We start from the raw sequence: 7000 nt of genomic DNA on the forward strand, positions 1-7000 counted from the left end.
TAAGAAATTGCATGAAAAGCTATTTTTTTGATGATATGTTATATAGACCGAGTGGGTATCTGAGATTGATTAAGTTATTTGTATTAAAAGTTGAATTGGTACATCTGGACCTAAGGATAACTAATTAAGCCACATCCCCCACCTCTTCTCAGTTACTTTAAATCATTATAACAAGGAATACACAGATGCTTGAACCAAGGACCTAGAGGAAATCTCTAAAACAAGACACACCAAGAAAAGTGTACAATCTTTGGCTTAGTAATGTCATTCCAAATAGTGTTAAACCAATGTTTCCAATTTTGCTGCTAAGACTGGAGGTTCCAACATTGGTTGAGAGTATCAACCATAGGAAACTATGGTACCAGCCAAACGTATCCTATCTTGTGCTTATAATTGACAAGAGGAGTACACAAATACCATTTCCAATCCTTCCACCATGGCTTAGCTAGTTAGGTACCCAACTTGTGAAGCATATGAGAAGGCAAGGTAGTAGATCACAAGTTTGTCAATTTGGACAAGTCAGATGATATTGGACCTACATATCTTCCCATGATCTAAGACTCCTAGCAACTCTGGAGAACATATAATCAAGGGTCTTAATGCCACAGTTAAAAAATGTGGCATACTGGTACGTTGAATTTTGGCCAACAAAACTCCTTGCATAGAAAATAGGGGAGACCAGCAAATATTGTATTGGTTCATAGAGAGCTCATCCCTGAAACCATAATCTTCCCAATGAAGCCAAGGCTTGATGGCTTCCTAGGCTCTCTAGATGCTTCTAACAAAAGAAGTGGTCTAGATTTACATTGGTTTAGGCGTGATGAGAAGGATTTGAAACCCAATCACCTTCCAAACCAGGCTATTGACTGGGAATCCAAAAGAAAATATAGTGCCTATGGAGAATTTTCCAAGCTTCATCTCTAGTGAGGGCATGAATGACTCATTTACCACACAAGGCAATACCATGTTTCTGAGTAGAAGGGGTCCAACAGGATGAGTAATAAACATGGGTAGCAACCTAAACCTTAGACAAAATCTAGAAGTTATCAACCAAAGAAAGAGGCATAGTGACCTAGTAATTCAGCTTTTTGGAAATCTTGGCAAGTGCGGCATTCCAAAGGTCAATAGTTTAAGATTGAAATGCAAAAGGAATGCCCAAAAAGTGGAAAATCTCACCATGTTGTTTTCATTTCCAATTGTATTGCGCAAGCCAAGGCAGAGTAGGAAGAAATGAGTGCATGTAGCACAAAGTTTTGTGTCATTGAATGGAAACCTGGAAGCCAAGCAAAATATTGAAAAAATTAAATTGAAATTATTAGCTAAAAAATTGATGAAAATCTATTGCCAAAAATAAAAATATCCAACCGTAATTAAGATTCTAGTTCACTTTTTTATGCAAATTATAATCAGATAATTCATTACTTTTTGAGTTCTTAAATGCATCTCTAAACTCTTAATATATATTGTATGGTCCATTACAATTTGCATTAGAGATATATTTTTAAATGCAAAATTTCTTTGATTTCAGTCATAGAAGATGTGAAACAAATCAAAATTTGCTTGGTATCATATAGGTGTAGCTCAAAATAATGATATAAATATTCCTATGTTAAAACCTAAAACTATTAATTGCGATGATTTGGAAGATCTTCCTTTGAGATGATATGCAACTCAAAAACTAAAAAGAGTAATGGTTTTCATAATTCGTCCAAAGAATCGTAGGTTGTTTAATAGACAAAACTATCATTTAGTTATTTTTTAACATTTGCCAATCTCTCTTTAAGTTGTGGGAACATGCAACATGAGAATAGCTATAAAATGACAGAGCATTATATTTTTTACAATAATTTTCTTTCAAAGAAGTAGATTAAAAGTTGAAGTTTTGAGTTGTTATTATTGGTTGGATGTAAGCACAGTATCTAGTATACAAGTCTTGTTTACCATGTGTACTATCATGTAATGAAAGATCTATGGTTGTAATCCACCATATGATAACCCCTATCCATGTTATGTTATTTCTAAAAATATTTTCTTGTGGCATCCCAAATGCACACCAATTTTGTACTTAATGCATCATTCTATTTCATTTGTTTGAACTTGATATCCACAGCCACTAAGTGTAAAATTAAAAAATCTTATAATGAGCCTTATCCAAGTTATGAAATTTTTTTCTCTTCACATTCCAAATGCATGCCAATTTTGTAATGAGTGCATCATTCTATTTTGCTTGTTTCAACTTCATACCTAGAATTATTTAGTGTAGAAATATCTGCCCAATATAGCTTTGGATGTTTTTGAGATGGCAAGTCTTTTAGTGGGGATTTGAAGATACAATTTGGGTCTACTATAAACTTATGTCTCTCATCAATGCAAAATCAAAGAAAAATGCTTTTTCTTTTTCAAAACTGATGCAGGGGTGATGACCCTATTGTTTTTTTATAAGACTATAAGATTTTGCATTGTTGTTTCGGATTGCAATCATTAATTCCACTAGTACATTTGGGGGTCATTTCCAATCTAAATTTTTGACGGCAAGCCAATTTGGTTTGTCAAATTCTTTTTTTTTAAATGATCTCGATAACATCAAATTTTCGATGCAAGTTAAGTTTAGTGTCTAAATTTGGACATCATCGGGGACATAAACAAAAACAAAAAAGTGAAACTTCATTTGTTTACATGGCAAAGTGTAGGTGCGCGAGAGCGAGGGAAGCTTAAGGAAAAGTTTTACAATGGCGTTTAAACATAAGGGTTAAATTACAACAGCATTTAAAGGTAAGGGTTAAATTACATCTATTTTGTTTCCTATTTGCACTATGGTGGCTATATTTGAGTTTTGGTCAAGCATTTATCATGTGGTGGCAAGTTTTGTGCTATGAGTTATTTGTTGGTGTCATTTTGTCAAAACATTGGAGGGCAAGAATTATAAATTTAAAATTATGAATAACATCACTCTGATCAAATAGAAGAATAAATTTAAAATGTATTAGGGTTTGGAAGAAATAAGGAAGAGATTTTGATAGCTTAATTCCACCCCTGCAATCGCCTTTAGGGATCTTTTCTTGCTGTTCTCGTCCTCCTTTGACAATTTTAAGACACTTCACAATTTTGTCAAAATGTTGAAGGTTTTCACAAATTACCCCAATTTCCATATTTTTTGTTAGATCTCGGCCTTTTTATCTGCCGTAGAAATTGTGATCTACAAAGGAGTAATTTTGAGGATTTGGGTCCGCTACCATAAAGCAAAAATTTGAAACAATTTTTATATGACTTCAGGGGAGCTTTTATACAAGTTTAAAGTTTAAAGTCTGATAATGGAGCTTAGGCAATCAACAAATAATTTCTCTATCATGGTCATGAAGCGGCTGCTAAGCCGTGGATGAATCATCTGTGTCCACTCTCAGTTTCTTACTGACCATGTTTGAATGAGAATAAAGAGTGAATATTTATAATAATGGGCACAATCTCAAATGAGTGTATGAGATTCAAGAACAATATAGAAGAGCCCAAAAGTAAGGTTTGAGATTTTTAATTTTCAATTTATTTTTTAAATAGAGAGTTGCAAGGTTGTAATTTTTAGTAGTATAATAGCAAGGGGCACATCACTCATATCAGATTGTGTATCATTGGAATTATTGTCTGCAGTAGTATTGGAATATGAGAATCTCAATCCATGCCAGCAGGACTCTCTACATACAACATGTTTCATTCTGCCCACAAAAAAAAATTATATATCAGCTACAAGATTATTGCAAGGAGAATAGAAGATAAAGGCAAAGGATTTTCAATGTACTAATTTACTTAGCCTTAAGAAGCTCTTAACATAAAAAGCTCAATCCATGATACTCATTCAGTTGTCCTGGTTTTCCTTCCAACAATGCCTAAGGAATTCTGACCCACCCACTTTCATGGGAACGAAGAATTGTGTTTGATGCACTTTGTTGAAAAATCCTTAGTTTTATTTGAGTTGTATCATAATTACAATCGGTCATCTTGTGCTACATTAGTTGAATTTACTGTCAACTAATTCAAAGTCAAGGCAATGACAGGTATTCGCAAACTTGATTCATCCATCTTCTATGCAGTTAGTTGATAATATACAAGTCTGAACTTTTATACTTTCTTTTGTTATTGCATACAATTCAAAAAAATTCAAAATGACGTTTGGAAATGAAAGTAGAGTTTCTTCTTCATTTCTTGAAGCATGGTGTATATATGTTCTATAGACATAGTTTTGAACAAGGGCTAGAAAACTTACATTCCATACAAAAATTCACAGAATGAGGATTTGAAATGAAGGTAGAGTTTCCTCTTCATTTCTTGAAGTATGGAGTCTTTATGTACTTATATACCAATATCTAACAAAGTTGCAAAGACCGTCATAGAATATTTCTATAGTGATGTTTAATGATCAGGATATATCTTCATATTTCCAAACATTTCTTTCTTCTTGCTTGTAAATGAAGTTCTAGGCAAAAGAGATATAGATACACAAGAAGAGTGCATTGAGTGCAGCCACAAGCCAGTCGAAGTAGTCCAAATGAGCTTTCTTTAAGTTGTTTTTAAACTAGTTTAGTCTCATAATTCTGCTATTGAGTTCCTCAATAATAGAAATAAGAATGTTGTTGAGGAAGCTACCAACTCCAAAAATGCTCAAATAGAGGGCCACCCCAAGGCTTCTCATTGAGTCAAGCATATGATCATAAAAGAACTCTTGCAAGCTTAAATAGGTGAACACATCTGAAATACCAAATAGGATGTATTGAGGAAGCAACCACAAAATACTTAGTGGAATTGTCAGTTGGCGTAGGCCTATCATTCCATATTCTCTTGTTGCTTGAAGCCTTTTCATTTATGTCATTGCTACGACAATCATAGAAATGACAGAAATAAACATACCAAACCCTATTCTTTGCAAAAGAGTTATACCATGTTCGTTTCCACTTATGCTTCTGGTCAATAGGAAAAAGATTTGATTATACACATGTACAAGCACTAGAACAGTCAGGTTGATCAAGCTCTACAAGTTTGTTGCCGGTATTTTAAAGTCTCCAATGATCCTTTTATACATTGTGTTCCCCTGTTTTGTAAAAAATGTTGGTGTTTGTCCACAAATAACACCATATATCGAACAAGTCATCCAAATAGGTGTCAATCTTAGAACAATCTTGACCTCTTCAACTTGTTCAGCTATACATACCCTCGAATCAATATTTGTTTTGTTCTCGTGGTCCCAATCTGTTGCAGTTGTATCTTTGTCAAGAAACCTACAGAACAACACCAAATGTTCTTAGGAGCATTTTACTAAGCTTGTGAAATGCATTTTAAAAAGAAACAGAGTTGATCAAACCTAAAACGAAACAAAAATGTAACTGCTTATGAAATTATGAATGAACTCTTCCAAATTGCAAGAATAGGTATATATGAGATTTTTCTAAATTGATTAGAGGGCAGAAGTCTTTTCTTTTCATCCTTTAATCCTTGAATACCATATAATGACCATATACATTCCACTTGCAAACTATTACAACAAAACCTTGGACAATCTGAGTTATTGGATTGGTACATGGTATTTTATTGTCAGTACATCTTTGTTCTAAAAAGGAATAGAGTAAGAGCAATAGCCATGGCCGCAACTGGGAGAGCAAAACCCAAACCCCACTCAACATTTTCTTGAATTTACATGATCATAGGAACCAATACAAATAAACCACTGCATAAACCAAAATACCACCAATTTAAGAAGGAACTCTTGCTCTTCCTCTCTTTTGGGTCTTTCTCATCAAATTGGTTTGCCACAATCACTTCCAAAAGGCCAGACATAAATTTAGCTACACGTTGAACCATGGGACTTTCTTTTGCTTCTTATTTAAACAAAATGGTTGCTCGTTAACATGGGAAGGTGTTGCTTTATTGGTTAAAGAAGCTCATCATAATGGACATCCCAATGTTACGCCAATGGTAATTGCTCAAAAAATGGTTTAAGAGGTGGAAAGGTACGTATAAGTTAATCTATCATGACCCATTTGATTAATATCAACTCAAGGATGGATGCATTATTTTGACATGTTTGAAAAATAATAGGTCAAGCACCACAGAGCTATGTACTACAATGGCCATAAATTTTGCATAAAAAAGGTAGACGAGACTAAGAGAACTTGCGATTTTGGGATAACTACAATATTCGAGGTCACCAATATTTCATCTAGAAATGACATGCATCCTCAACAATCGAAAAATAAATACAATGGTGTTTTGGACAATATAATTGTGTGACTTTAATTCCTTCAAACAAGTTCTATTTGGTGTCAAATGGTACAAGCTACGACTGAATCAAAATGATCCTGATAGAACTATTATTGAACATGATAATGGATTTACAATGATTAATACAAGTTCATTTGGGTCATTTAGAAATGAGTCGTATGTTCTTCCAAGCCAATGTGAGCAAGTGTTTTGCTTTGGCATTCTACATAAACCGAGTTGGTCATTTGTCGTTAGACATGATCCAAGAGGAAGATCAGTAAAGTATAATGTGATTGAAGAAGAAGATGAAGGAGGAGATGATGACAATGGCGAAGATGGAGGAGGAGATGATGATGCTAATGATAGCGAAGATGAAGAAGGAGATGATGATGATGATGATGATGATGATGGCGAAGATGTTCATGATGATGGTGATGACATTGATGATGATGATGATTATGATGATGATGATGATGAGGGTGGTGAAGATGACGATGGTGGTGATGGTGATGGTGATGGTGATGGTGATGGTGATGGTGATGACAACAATGACAACGACGATGGTCATAGTGATGATCATGATGTTGACAATGGTAATTCTAACGATTTGGATGATGATGGCGATAATGATGTTCATGATGATGAGATGGATGAAGAAGATGATCAATGACATGATCAATGGAAATGTACTAAGTGTTGATTACTTATAATATGTTTTTTGTAGAGGTAACCAATTGAAAAATATACAATGTTATTT

Source organism: Cupressus sempervirens, chromosome 1, assembly GCF_028749045.1.
Source record: "Cupressus sempervirens isolate cs-2001-9-10 chromosome 1, ASM2874904v1, whole genome shotgun sequence".
Classification (NCBI taxonomy): Eukaryota; Viridiplantae; Streptophyta; class Pinopsida; order Cupressales; family Cupressaceae; genus Cupressus; species Cupressus sempervirens.